The sequence below is a fragment of the Watersipora subatra genome, chromosome 9 (assembly GCF_963576615.1).
Source record: "Watersipora subatra chromosome 9, tzWatSuba1.1, whole genome shotgun sequence".
Lineage (NCBI taxonomy): Eukaryota > Metazoa > Bryozoa > Gymnolaemata > Cheilostomatida > Watersiporidae > Watersipora > Watersipora subatra.
The window spans coordinates 28,429,550-28,444,571 of record NC_088716.1 but is presented as its reverse complement, the minus strand read 5'-3'; the positions used below and the strand labels follow the sequence as shown (position 1 = coordinate 28,444,571).

The following is a 15,022-nucleotide window of genomic DNA, read 5'->3' as shown; positions in this document are numbered from 1 at the left end:
TTTTTTGAGTCGTGACCAACATTTTAGTCAATTACGAGAAATCGTATGATTCAAATGACATGGAATTTGGATTTCTATATTTGTAAATCTCAATTTTGGTCCGGTTAGTGATAAAGTTTAAGGAATAAAAAATTCGCTTTGTAGAAGATTTGAACTCGGAACCTCTAGTTATGAATGTAGCCCAACATTCAAGGAGAGCGAGTGAAGTTCAAAAGAGGTTGGCATTGTTTTATTCTGCCACCTATAACTACCGACTCTTAGCTGTAATTCTTTATTCAAATAATCTATAACTTTTTAGAAAGCATTCAACTAATATCCACAAACTAAGCACTATCCATATTTATTAGAGCAACTTGTAAATGTAAAACCTGATATTTATCCGCCGTAAAAATATACAAAGCAATCATAAAAAACTTCAAATTTACCATAATTTGATATCGTAGTTTTATTGCACAACTGCTGGTACCCAAAGCACATTTTGTGAACTAGAGAGGACAGCATTGATACGTTGCATTTCAAAGTGTTAGAAATATACAACGTGTTGGCAAACATTCACTAAATTAGCCATAATTTTCTAAGACACTTTGAGTTACTATCAAAATCATAGACTTTAAACAAAACCATTGAACATGATTCTTCAATAAAATATAAAAATTAGTTTTCATGCTGCAATGTAAATATTGCAGTTTTAAAACTAGTTTTTGAGATTTACACATGCACAGAAAATAACAATAACGGAAAATAACAATAGCAACATAAATTCATAATAATATTTTTAGAGCCTAAAGCAAAGTAAGCTATCTATAACGCTTTTGTGGCTCAAGATTACGACCCAATATTTTCATAGCCTTTCATGAGCAGCACTAAACTTATATACCATAAAGAAAGGTTGGTAGGCACATAGAGTTATCTTCCCTTAGAGTGATAACAACACACTCATGTTGTTGAAGGCCCTGTTATCACTCTAAGGGAAGATAACTCTATGGGTAGGCATTAAACCATGCACATGCATTACCTACTGCTAATGAAAGAAAGTGGTATGGACTTAAATGACTAATGGAAAAGTCAGCCAATCATATTATCTTTTGCACGGTTTGCCTTACAAACAAGATGGAGGAAAGAGTGGCAGTTGTAGCAGCTACACGATAGGCTTAACAAACAATGATGATGATGAGCTCTTTATTGATTGAAAATAATACAAAAATAGAAAAATACCCCTTTTCGGGGACCAAGATGAAAGGTTAATATTTACGGTAAGAGTGTATAAATACAATTTACAGAGTAATTGTTCCTGTACAGATTTCTACAGTTTTATAGTGGTATAAAATTTACAGAATGATACTAAAATAAAGATTGTATGAGTATTAGATTTGCAATTTTTGAGGTTTATATTCTATCATCTAGATTAAGTATTGTTAGAACATCAGTCTTGTTGTGAGATTAAGGAACGAGATGACTGATTTCCAGTCTCCTGTCAAGGGGTTAGTATGGGCTCTGGCGACATCATAGTCTGCACAGAGGTTCATGTAGTGAGTCGCTGTTTCTTCTTCTATCAAACATGTGCATATCGGAGTGTATGCTATGACCAGTTAGTAAATCACACAGTGCCCCAACATACTTTCTGTCGCCATTCAATGGCAATGGATGGTGGAACAAATGTTCCGGAGTCAGAGTGGAAAGTAGGTCATATGGGCACATACCATTCGTGAGCTGTGCATTCCATTGCCGTATCCATTCATTGTGAATGCAGTCGTGGATCTTGCTTCTTGAAAGATTTTGTGGTTTCAATTCTGTAAGTTTAGTTGTCCCATGGACCAGTTTCCTTAAGTCATACATAAGTTTAAGGGTGAGTGTGCTACGAGGTGTGTCAGAGAGCATAGATAGGTTATTAGTTTTTACCAATCCTCTGGTATGTTGCAATCGCTCTTTGGTGTATAGAAGGCATATAGGTGGGATGTTCGCCAGTAAATGTAGTAATTCGCTGGGAGGGTTGTTGTTAGCCCCGAGGAGCAATTTTAGAGGACCATGCAACGAGATCTTAGTCTTGTGATCCCATAGAGAGGCACCATAGAGTGCTTTTGGCATGATAACTTGTGCGAGGATTCTTCTTGAGGTTTCTGGGTTAAGCCCAGCATAGATGAAGGGTTTCAGCATATCTATACGTTGAATGAGACATTTGGTACTCATGCTGTATTGTTTCTCAAAGGCCAGGTTTTCATCTATGGTTATACCAAGGACCTTAGAGCAGCTAGAAACTTTTATGGTGTTAGTGTTTATAATTGAGGATGTGATATCTCCTTTGAATACCACAATCTCAGTTTTCTAATAGTTGATGAGTAGGTTCCAGCGATCCATCCAAGTTAGTATCTGTTGACAGTTGTTCTCAATTTTCGTCTGAAATTCTGTCGAGTCTCTTCCAGTCATCAGGACAGTGCAATCATCAGCATATTGTAAACCAGTACCAGCTATGTTTGACAGCATGTCTCTTATGTATATGATGAAGAGAAGTGGAGATAGCACACTCCCTTGTGGGAGGCCTATCTGACATTTGGATGCTGGGTGGATATAGTTGTTGATTTTGAGGTTGATTTCTCGCTTGGAGAGAAAGGAGTCGATGACATGGAGGTAGTTACCTCCCAGTCCTAATTCTTGCAGACAGTAAAACATGTGTTGGTGATTAACTGAGTCAAAAGCCTTTTGAAGGTCTAGGAACAGTGCAGCTGTACATAATTTGTTCTTTGTGTAGTGAGTGGTTTCAGTCAGAAGGTTGAGTAAATAAATCAATGTGCCTCTTCCCAAACTGAGAGTTAGGTATTAGTGACCAGGTTTCAACAAGTGATCTGAGACGTTGTTCCATTATCCTCTCTAGTGTCTTTCCAACCTAAGAGCTTATTGTGACAGGTCTGTATGAGCTGACATCCTTATAGTCTAGCTTCCCAGGTTTTTTAAGAAAATGACGAGATTTGATGAATTCCATGGCCACTGATGAGTTGAAAAGACCTCGTTAAATAAGCAGTGCAGGGTAATCAGAAAAAAGTTTTTTTCCTGTTTTAGCATTTTCGGATGAATTCCATCAAAGTCAGCACTTTTTTCTGAAGTTTTTAGTTTGGTAATAGCTTGTGTTAACTCATGAATTGTGATGGGTTGACTCAGCTGTTGGAGCTAGTTGTTGTATGACGGTATGACAGATTTTTGGGTCAATGTTGGTGGCGTCTGAGGAGAAAAGTTACTTGATCCTCCAAATATTTTGTTAAACACGTGTGCTGCCTTGCTTGCGTCGTCTTCAATGATCTCTCCATTTGTGCCGATGAGATCTCCTACAAGATTGTTTCCCTGTTTATAGAACAAGGACTTGAATTCTTTCTAGAAGCTTTCTCCATTGTGGTCATTGAGTTTCATAGATTTTGATTCAAGGTAACTTTGCTGTGCTACAGATAGTGTTGCTTTGAATTGTGTTTTGATTTGGTCTAGTTTTTTTCCATTTTCATATGAAGGTCTACCTATATTTGAACTGTCTTCTTGCCTCCCTGAGTTGTGTTGACAACTCAGAAAGTTCTTTATTCCAGTAAGGTTTATCATGGGTGTTAAATACTGCCATTGGAACAAAGAGCTCTTTACACTTGAGTAATATACTTTTAAGGGTCTTCCAGATGTTCTCAGAATCAGATGATGTACAAAAGTCTGACACGCTTTTCTCGCACATTGTTTAGACTGTGCAGCTGAACGAATACCAGTCTGCCTCATTCCATCTATAGTATTTGGTTGGTATGACTGGGTTTTGTCTGTCAAGTGTAGTGATTATTGGGACATGCTCTCTATGGGGAGTGCCAGTGAATAGGTCAACTGTGTCATCAATAAACTGATTCCTGCAATGTCTGGCAATGTTTCTGGTAGCAATAAATAGGTCAATAAAGCTTGATCCATTGTTGCAAAGAAAGGTGGGTTTGTCGTGTTTGTAGACAACCTCCAGGTTTAATCTTTGGATGAAGTCTAATAATGTGACTCTCGCTTGGTTCTGTTTATGATCTCCCCATGATCTATGACGGGCATTAAAGTCACCAAGTAACATGAGACCATCTATTTTCATGTATGGTATCTGATTAATGATGTTCTGGGTGGTTGCTAGAATTTTTTGTAGTTCATCAGTTCCATCAGGCGGAGCATACACAGAGCAAGTGAAGTAGCGAAAGCCAAACAACAAACAAACAACAGTAGTTAACTGTTAACAGTAGTTAACTTGTTAACAGTAGTTAACAAACAACAGATACTCCTAGTGCGAGGTATCCGTGTACCTTTGAGTATAATGACAAACAGACGTCAAGTTTGTGCTAGTTTTTTCCAAGACCAGGCAGACACCAACAACACTATTTTTATTAACATTACAGAAACTGTTATACAAAGTAATTATTTATTATAATAATTTTTACATTATTTTACAAAATAAGCTTGAAACTAGGAGTCATCTGCTTGTTTTAAACATAAAGAAGATAACTCCAATAAATTTGAAACTTTCATTTTTTTTGGGACTTGCACTTTCTCTTGGATCTGCTTTTGGCCTAAACCAACAGTTGATGGTAAAGCAAGAATTGATTGTACAAAGTCGATTGTACAGCAAAGTGTACGAAGCGCTAACAATGACCAAGATAGTCTGATAAGGAAAGCGCGTAGTAGTGCGCTAAGACTTAGGTATTACCTAAATATCCGTACGAACAAAAAATCACGCTAAATTTGAGGAACTCACGGTCGCGCATCCACTTTTTTCTATTGTAGTGCAAAATCTTGCAGTTTCTCGAAATGATGTCTACTTGTCACTAGACGCAGGTTCCTTCTTTTAACCAAATATGGAATATCGTCCGAAAACATTTAATTTTAAAATATAATATCAATTCTAATAAAGCTTTAGATGTTTCTGTTGCGTACGGACAGAATAATATTGCTGCAATCTATTATTTACTATGGTATTAGGGGCGGCAGCAGTATAGTTTTAAAAATCTGAAAAAAATTAACAGTCTCTCTTTTTTGCAAATGTTCTGGTTTAGTCGTTTTCTTATTGTGAACTCGTACGTTTTTCTTTATTGATGTATGTGTTCTTATGTTGTTCTTTTATAAAGATTGAGTACTACTTTTAGTACCGTAACAAAGGAGGATTGATTAGAGCTGCCGCACCTTGTAGGCTCAATAAGTTTCACGCTGAGTTGTAATCTAAGCGCAGTTTTCTTACCATTGCCAAACAACGTAGCCTTCGTATTCGTAACTAAACCTTTGTTTATTTCGCTTCTCTACAATCAGCTATACGTTGAAAGTTTGTATTATGTTACAACTGCTTCATATTCTCACGTTTGACACTTCAAGTTTAATAAATGCACCGAAGTAATGGTAAGGGCATAGAACCACCATTCAAATACGAAAACATAGGATACAATACCCGCCAAAAATCAAACACCTACACTCCATATATAAGAACTAATGTATTCTATCAATCCTTTTGGCCCCGTACACTAAGAGAGTTAAGATCCTGATAAGATGAGAAAAACACAATATAATTTAAAAAAAAAATCTTATTTTGAAACCACTTATTAGTGTAAACAAACCGTGTTCCTACGTCCCTTACGCACCTGCTGTGCAGTCTAAGTGGGAAAATATAATAATAATAAAGTATAGGGTAGAATATGATACATATTGTTGAAACAAAATACAAGAATTAAACCTGTTTTTACCTGTTTTTTACGCGGAATCAAGGTTACTATTTTTAATAGAGGAAAGATTTTTTAAGACAAAACTCAAACTACACCTACTATCCTCTGGCCAATAATACCATTCACCATCTAGTCTTACCTATTTTAACATTATACGTTGTTTGCATAACTAGAAATTTGTTGTCATAGATATGCATAACCATTTTCAAAGAGTTTTTATTTGTCCACTTTTTGTTTAAACAATACTCATATTAATCCTCAAGCTTGCTTTTTTTTATATATTTTATGCTTTCAGTTTCAACATTATTATATTAGTTAGACTATTCATTAGTTTTTTAGTTAGACTATAGTTTTTTATGTTGTGTTTTTTGTACAAGTGCTGCTTTTCAATTAGTTTACTTGCTGTGGTACCTTGTGCAAGACATGTTGTAAAATATGACTATTGATTACCACAATAAAGATTGTTCATATATATATATATATATATATATATATATATCAGTGATCAAGCTCCCAGGTCTCTGGTAGGAGACCCGAGTTAGAACAGAAAGTACCACCCATACGGGTTAATTGGGGTGAGGAAACAATTATATATATATATATATATATACATATATATATATATATATGTATATATATATATAATTGTTTCCTCACCCCAATTAACCCGTATGGGTGGTACTTTCTGCTCTAACTCGGGTCTCCTACCAGAGACCTGGGAGTTTGATCACTCGCCTCAAGATCTTAGCTGTTCCCAATAGCGCACTTTTCTGTAACTCACCTGAGTTGATTGCTGTTGGTATCTGGGCAAACCACATTTTATGCGTCGGTGTTATTGCGCCCAGTGCCCCAATGACTACTGGAATTACAGTTGTTCTTACATCTCAGCATTTTTCAATCTCTTCTACAAGAGGGAGATATTTCTCTACCTTCTCTTTTTTTGCTGGCTATATTGTAGTCATTGGGTACTGCTATATCTATTATAGTAGCTCTCTTGTTCTTCTCGTCTACCACCACTATATCTGGTTGGTTTGCTAAGACATGCTTGTCAGTCCGGATGTAGAAGTCCCAGAGAATCTTAGCGCGGTCCTTTTCATTGACTTTACCAGGAGCTTCCCACCAGTGTTGTGGTTTATTAAGGCCATATTCATCACATAGACTTCTATACACAACACCTGCGACATGATTATGTCGCTCAGTGTATGCGTTTCCTGCTAGTTGCTTGCATCCACTGATGATGTGTTGGATAGTCTCAGGCGCATTTTTGCGCAGTCTGCATCTAGGATCGTCTCTAGTGTGATAGATTTTTGTTTGGAGTTGCATTGTTGGGAGCACTTGCTCCTGGGCTGCCATGAGTAGCGACTCTGTATTGGCCGTTAGGTTTCCTTTGTTTAGCCACATATATGTCTGGTGAAGATCGCCAACCTTAGATACTTGTCGGTGGTAAGCACCATGAAGAGGTTTCATGTGCCAGTATATATATATATATATATATATATATATATATATTAAGTGGATGCTGCACAATTCGTTACAGAGTGCTCAATGATAAATCAGAACTAAATTATAAAATATGTATAAGTGAAACTTCACTCTATAAGTTAAACATTTTATTACTAATAGTTTCATGTGGTACAGTAAGTATCACACTCTTCAGATAAAATGTCTAAAATGAAGTTCATACACCAGTAATATGCTGTTATGCAGAATTAGATAAGCTGATAATTGGATAATTGGATGAGGGTAGAGAAGCCAAATAGTTAAGTGATACAATTGCGTAGCAAGAACTTTGATGAATGTCTGCATGATGATGATAGCTCCTTACGTTTATTAAGAGTGCCTAGTGATGGTCTGTAAATAATAAAGCATTTCTCCCATAAGCATAAGTTACACTTGTTGGAGATAGTGTTGTATGCTTTAGCATGTCGTAGAGTTTTCCATGATATTGAGTAGTTGATATTATTGTCCTTTAGTGACCATATATATTTGCTTAATTCAGTAGAGTTTCTCTTAGATGGGTGGTTGAAAGAAGCTTTATGGTTTGTGAACCGCATCTTGAAAGTATTCTCTGTTAGTCCAATGTATGTTTGGTCTGGTGAATTGGTGTTGGTTTTCACAGTAGCCTGGTATATTAATGATGTTTTCAGTCATTCTCTGTTCATCGGGCGCTCTTCTCTTTTTCTACAGCTGCATGTTCGGTCTTCATTTGCGGTGTTGGTAGTCAGTATAGTTTTGTTGTGAGCATTGATGGACTCTCTTATATTGCTCATACAACTGTAGCTAATTTTGATATTGTTGCTGTTGAATATTTTATGTAGCGGGTGCCTTGTCGTAAATTCCTTCTTGACTACTAGTTTGATGAAGAGTTTACCGATGTTAGTATAGACATTATTGCTGTAAGGTAGGTTGTACCATGTAATCGTTCTGGTTCGTTTGCGTTGTCCGTTTTCAGATGTAGATTGATGTTGTTGATATGTTAGTTGGTGGTTATATCCTCTCTTGATTAGTGCTTCTTGGTAGATATTTGCTGTTTTATTGAAGCACTCAGCATCAGATGAAATTGTAGAGAGCTTCTTATTTATACTTGCTGGGATGTTTCTGATTAAGCCAGGTGAGTGGTTGGATTCTTTGTGGACATACACTGGTCTCTCATTGGGTTTGATGTATGGCATGTGTTTATCATTGTCTAGGTTGAGGGTAACCATCAAGGAAGTTTACAACTCTTTTATTAACATTGATGGTAATCTTTAGTCCATATGAAATGAATAGCACAGAGGTCTTTTTTCATAGATTCTGCATTATGTGCTGAACCTTCTACTATGCCTAGCCCATCATCTCTGTACAATCCGAAGTTGTTACCATACTTTGTTGTGATCTGATGAAGTAGAAATGTACTGACCAGCTCCCAAGTTTCGGCACCGTCGAAACTTCCCATTGTTACGTCAAATAGTTCATCAGCTGATGTTTTTCCCCAGTATTCTCCTTCACTACATAGGATTGATCTTTTGGAGTGTGTGATGATGTTTCTCTTTTCCTCGGCGATGTTAGTAAATTTGGTGGCAAATTCTAGTGTGGCTTTTAGCAATTTCATATTTATTAATGGATAAAACTCAACCACGTCGAACTCAATGAATGAGCATTGTGGTTTGTGCTTGATGTTGTTGAACCATCTTAGGACTGCTGTTGTGTTCTTCCATTGGTTGAGTGGGTTAGCCCTGAGTATCTTTGTGTTGATGCGATCTAATAGTTGTTTACTTATCTTGCCAATTTCAGGTTTAGTTGGGTTTATTAATCTGCATAAAGAGTTATTCACAAAGTTTGGCTTGTGGTCTTTCAGTGTTATATATGCCTGTCGTTCAGCAGTGGTATTAATTCTATCATCCAATTCCAATCTTTCTGCAATATCACGAGCTTCAGTGTTTAGTTGTTTACACGTATCATGTGGGATCTTCTTATAACTTTTGGTGATGTTTTTGTGTAGTATCGTTTTGTAGTGGTCCTCACTTAGTTGGTAGAAGTTCGAGGTTTTGTCGGCACGTACAAGTAGGTTTTGTGAACTTTTAACTTTGTTGTTCACATCTGCTGATAGCTCTTTTTGGAACTTTGATGTCGTTGTTCTAAATTTGATGTTTCTAATTATATGTATGAGCTCTTTCTCAAAGTTTGCTAGTTGAGGTATCGGTGGCGGTGCTTTCTTAGTGTTAAATCCATAAGTCTCTTTGGTGTTATAAGTTTTCTGAGGGTGTAGGAAGTGAAAGGCTTTCTACCTCATGCGTCTGCGTAGCTGTTCAGTTTTTTCTATGAGTTTCATGGTGTAATTCCTCTTGGTTGGTATAGGGATGTTCTTTGTGGAGTAGTTGAAGCTAATACGTTCCAGTTTAACGAAGTGTTGCTTAGAGTGCTCAACGTATATAGAAGCATATGTACATTTTAGACATTTTATCTGAACAGTGTGATACTTACTGTACCACATGAAACTATTAGTAATAAAATGTTTAACTTATAGAGTGAAGTTTCACTTATACATATTTTATATATATATATATATATGTATATATAAATTGTTCCCTCACCCCGGTTAACCCATATGGGTGGTAATTTCTGCTCTAACTCGGGTCTCCTACCAGAGACCTGGGAGTTTGAGCACTCGCCTCAAGATCTTAGCTGTTCCAGCATTTTTCAATCTCTTCTCCAAGAGGGAGATATTTCTCTATCAATTCTTTTTCTTTGCTGGCTATATTGTAGTCATTGGGTACTGCTATATCTATTATAGTAGCCCTCTTGTTCTCCTGGTCCACCACCACTATATCTGGTTGGTTTGCTAGGACATGCTTGTCAGTCCGAATGTAGAAGTCCCAGAGGATCTTAGTGCAGTCATTTTCATTCACCTTACCAGGAGCTTCCCACCAGTGTTGTGGTTTATTATATTATTATATTATGTATATACATATATAATATAATATGATATATAATTTATATATATATATAAATTGTTTCTTCACCCTGGTTAACCCATATGGGTGATAATTTCTGCTCTAACTCGGGTCTCCTACTAGAGACCTGGGAGTTTGAGCACTCGTCTCAAGTTCTATATATATATATCTATCTATCATCACATATCATCACATCATCAGCGGATGCAAGCAGCTAGCAGGAAACGCATACACTGAGCGGCATAATCAATTCACAAGTGTTGTGTATAGAAGTCTATGCGATGAGTATGGCCTTAATAAACCGCAACACTGGTGGAAGCTCTTGGTAAAGTCAATAAAAATGACCTCGCTAAGATCCTCTGGGACTTCTACATCTGGACTGCCAAGCATGTCCTAGCAAACCAACCAGATATAGTGGTGGTGGACAAGGAGAACAAGAGGGCTACTATAATAAATATAGCAGTACCCAATGACAACAATATAGCCAGCAAAGAAAAAGAAAAGGTAGAGAAATATCTCCCCCTTGGAGAAGAGATTGAAAAATGCTCGGATGTAAGAACAACTGTAATTCCAGTAGTCATTGGGCACTGGGCGCAATAACACCGGTCCATAAAATGTAGCTTGCCCAGATACCGACAGCAATCAACTCAGCTGAGTTGCAGAAAAATGCGCTATTGGGAACAGCTAAGATCTTGAGGCGCGTGCTCAAACTCCCAGGTCTCTGGTAGGAGACCCGAGTTAGAGCAGAAATTACTACCCATATAGGTTAACCGGGGTGAGGAAACAATTTTTTTATATAGATATATATAGATATATCCAAAAGTAAAATTGATTTACTATTATTACTTAGTTATTTACCGAAGTTCAATTTTATCTTAACCTACATGACAAATTTTTTTATGGCTGCTGGCTATAGAAATCCATAGAGTTACTTATGACTGTCCTGTTGCCATAGATTGCTTCCCAATCCTCTTTTTATATGGAACGTAGAACTTGATATTACAAGCTATTTTCATAACTGTAACACATTGTCTTTAAGTGCACTAGCTTAATTGTGTTGGTAAAATAATTTTGCTTGGGTAAACAGTTCTCTCATTTACTGTCACGTTTTTGCAGCGCAACTGCCCCCTTACTACCTTCATTACTTTTACCACAAAACATAGCATCGTTGAAGAAGCTACTGTTTCTATACTTTTAGCTCTCTGCGGATAGAGAACATTTGTAGGCAGTTGTAGAAATGGAACATGTTCTAGTAAAGTGATTATTAACTTTGAACTGTCTGTTCATCTGAAGAACACCTTGAAAATATTAGAAAGTAGGGTGTACCTTGTAGCCAGGACTCATGTAATTATCTCTCACAACCTTGGTTTTGTATTTATTAGTAATTCATAGTAATTCATAGTAATTCAAACTACATAGTAATTCTTTCTAATACATTTGTTGTTTCACGATGGAATATTTTTATAATATTTGCTTCATTTTTATCATTTATATGTTTAAAAATCACTGATTATTTTCTTTGAAGCAGTTAAGAAAATCTCTTACTGTTGATATTGCCAAGGAAGGTTCTAATAACACCTACAGGGTTCGTTGTAAGAGTTCTACATTGTCTGGTTTTCACTATAAAGCAGCTGGTTCTTGATTTTAACCTGACTACTTTGCAGCTTATGCAATCTTATATACAGACCTCGCATCTGCGTAGTGAATTCTCAATTCTGGCCTATTTTCACGTTCCTAGCAATGAATTTCAAGTTTTTGCAAGGTTCTTTGCTTATGAAAGAGATACTAACTTAATCGCTGTTTTTTGCAGTCTCATTGACCATCGGTATCATGTCCTTTGGCTGAGTTGACCTATGCTCTGCTAAGTTCGTGCTAGTTGGTGGTCATGTCGCGGAACCAATAAGATTATGACCATCTTTAACTTCTGGCAATTAGAAAGTTTTATGAGCTCTAGCTAAATGGTCCTACATTTTGCTCTATTAGCTACTTGTAATCAAACCTTGACTTACCTCTACATTTAAATTTGGTAACATGCAGAGTAGGTACCATACAGGATGCCCTTAAGTTTTTTTTAAAACAGTGCAGTTTTATAAGCCAGTACATAACTACACAATCTTCAGATAGTTTTGTTCTACATTGGCTTGAATACTACTAAACACTACTTTGTACTTCTCCGTTTTGTTTTGCTTTAAAACATACATGAAAAAGGCTAGCGCAAATGGTAGCTGCAATGAAACAAAGGAGGCAATGCATTCTATAGAAGGAGGCTATGTTTTCTATAGAAGGAGGCAATGTGTTCTATAGAAGGAGGCAATGCGTGCTATAGAAGGAGGCAATGCGTTCTATAGAAGGAGGCAATGCGTTCTATAGAAGGAGGCAATGTGTTCTATAGAAAGAGGCAATGTGTTCTATAGAAGGAGGCAATGCGTTCTATAGAAGGAGGCAATGCGTTCTATAGGAGGCAATGTGTTCTATAGAAAGAGGCAGTGCTGGCTATAGAAGGAGGCAATGCGTGCTATAGAAGGAGGCGATGCGTTCTATAGAAGGAGGCAATGCGTTCTATAGAAGGAGGCAATGCGTTCTATAGAAGGAGGCAATGCGTTCTATAGAAGGAGGCAATGCGTGCTATAGAAGGAGGCAATGCGTGCTATAGAGTTGCAAATACAAATAATTATAAAACTCAAGCAAACATCTTTGGCTTCACTCATTAAATGACTTCTGAAGCCGTCTATTAATTACCATGAGAAAGTAAGTGGAAGGGATATAAAGAAATGAAAGGCAGAAATCGGTGCGAGTCAAAAAGTTGGCCACGATAATTTAAATAGAAAAGAACAATAATGTAAATTAATTCAGGAAGACTAGCTCTGTTTTTTTTATCGTGACCTCTATCTTTATAGCGTTTGTTTACTGTATCATCATGGCTACACTTCAATTCGGTTGTTTTCAAGGTGAAAGTAATGTCACAAAAACTTAACTTATTGATTATTACTTTATTATTTTTAGTTTCTTGCATATAATTTAGTTCCGTACAGTTGTTTATCTTACAACCGCACAGAGTCTTACATAACAAATTTGTTTTAATGCTATATTAGTTATCCAAAGTACTCGCTACAAAGCTTTTAGGGATGCCAAACGAATGAAATGTAATACATTCATTCCTGTTTCAAGATGTGCCGGTGTCGACATGTAAAACAAAAAGTAGAGCAGATTAAGTTCATATGTCAAAGTTTGTTTGTATTACCGTAATATATATTGTGTATGTCTGTCAAAAAATCAATTCTGTCCATCTGACATTTAGGTTAAGTTAATGGTAGAAACTTGACGGATGTTCCAATGTTGAGATATTCACATTGCTGAGCTCTGCTTGTCTCGCGTAAATTCACTTTCAAAACAAACTAGTTACTTTCTAAACTCAACAAAAAAGCAGAATGAAGCTAGTAAACACCTTCGACATATTGTAAATCTATATTGCATTAATAATAGTTATAACTACATGGATGGCAGTACTTACTGATGGTAGTTACACAGTAATTCTTCTAATTTTGTTGTATAAAAAAGTCAGTGTGTTAAAGCTTACTATAGCAGTATGTTCACATGCAGACAAATAATAGTTTGATAACCAATCAGAAACTGATCTGCATCAGAAATATTCTTGTTTATAACTAGTCGTTGACAGAAAATATTCAGTCCTATTTATTGGTGATCATATGCATGTATTTATTGGTAATTAACTAATTATATACATGTATTTATTGGTACTTATATGCATGTATTTATTGGTAATCATATGCATGTATTTATTGGTAATTATATACATGTATTTATTGGTAATAGTATACATGTATTTATTGGTAATCATATACATGTATTTATTGGTAATCATATACATGTATTTATTGGTAATTATATACATGTATTTATTGGTAATCGTATACATGTATTTATTGGTAATCGTATACATGTATTTATTGGTAATCATATACATGTATTTATTGGTAACCATATACATGTATTTATTGGTAATCATATACATGTATTTATTGGTAATAGTATATACATGTATTTATTGGTAATCATATACATGTATTTATTGGTAATCATATACATGTATTTATTGGTAATCATATACATGTATTTATTGGTAATCGTATGCATGTATTTATTGGTAATCATATACATGTATTTATTGGTAATCGTATACATGTATTTATTGGTAATCATATACATGTATTTATTGGTAATCATATACATGTATTTATTGGTAATCGTATACATGTATTTATTGGTAATCGTATACATGTATTTATTGGTAATCATATACATGTATTTATTGGTAATCATATACATGTATTTATTGGTAATCATATACATGTATTTATTGGTAACCGTATACATGTATTTATTGGTAATCATATACAGTGAAACATGGATAACTCGCCCACGGATAGCTCGAACACATGGTTAATTCGAACGGTTTCTTTGGTCCGTTCCCACGTAATGATAAATTGCTATAGATAACTCGAACTCAACACTGTTGACTCGAATTGTTTTTTCCCAACGGCTACCGAAACGGTTGTTATCGCTTTAGAAAATCACTTTATTCCAAGCCATAGAGGTAAACCTCAACTTTTCGTAATTCATAAGCGTCGTTATTACCACCATCGGCAAAATATTTTTGTCAACGTCTTTTCTAAAGGTTTGGTGAAATTTGATTTATACCAAACATCCGCTTATATTAGCGATATTATATTAGCGATCGCCCTTCGGAAGCAAGGTAAAGTGAGGTAATCTTTGCATAAACTTCAAGAAAAATCGGCAAAATTGATCGTGGGTAAAACGCTCAAAAGAAAAAGATGTCTTTTCTTTTGACCATTTCAACAACGATCAAGTTTT

At 35.8% G+C, this 15,022-nt stretch overlaps 1 pseudogene; it reads right to left on the bottom strand.

The window, feature by feature from the left end:
• Window positions 1-1,415: 1,415 nt before the first annotated feature.
• LOC137404586 (uncharacterized) lies at window positions 1,416-2,548 on the bottom strand (annotated as a pseudogene).
• Between the last annotated feature and the right edge of the window lie 12,474 nt (window positions 2,549-15,022).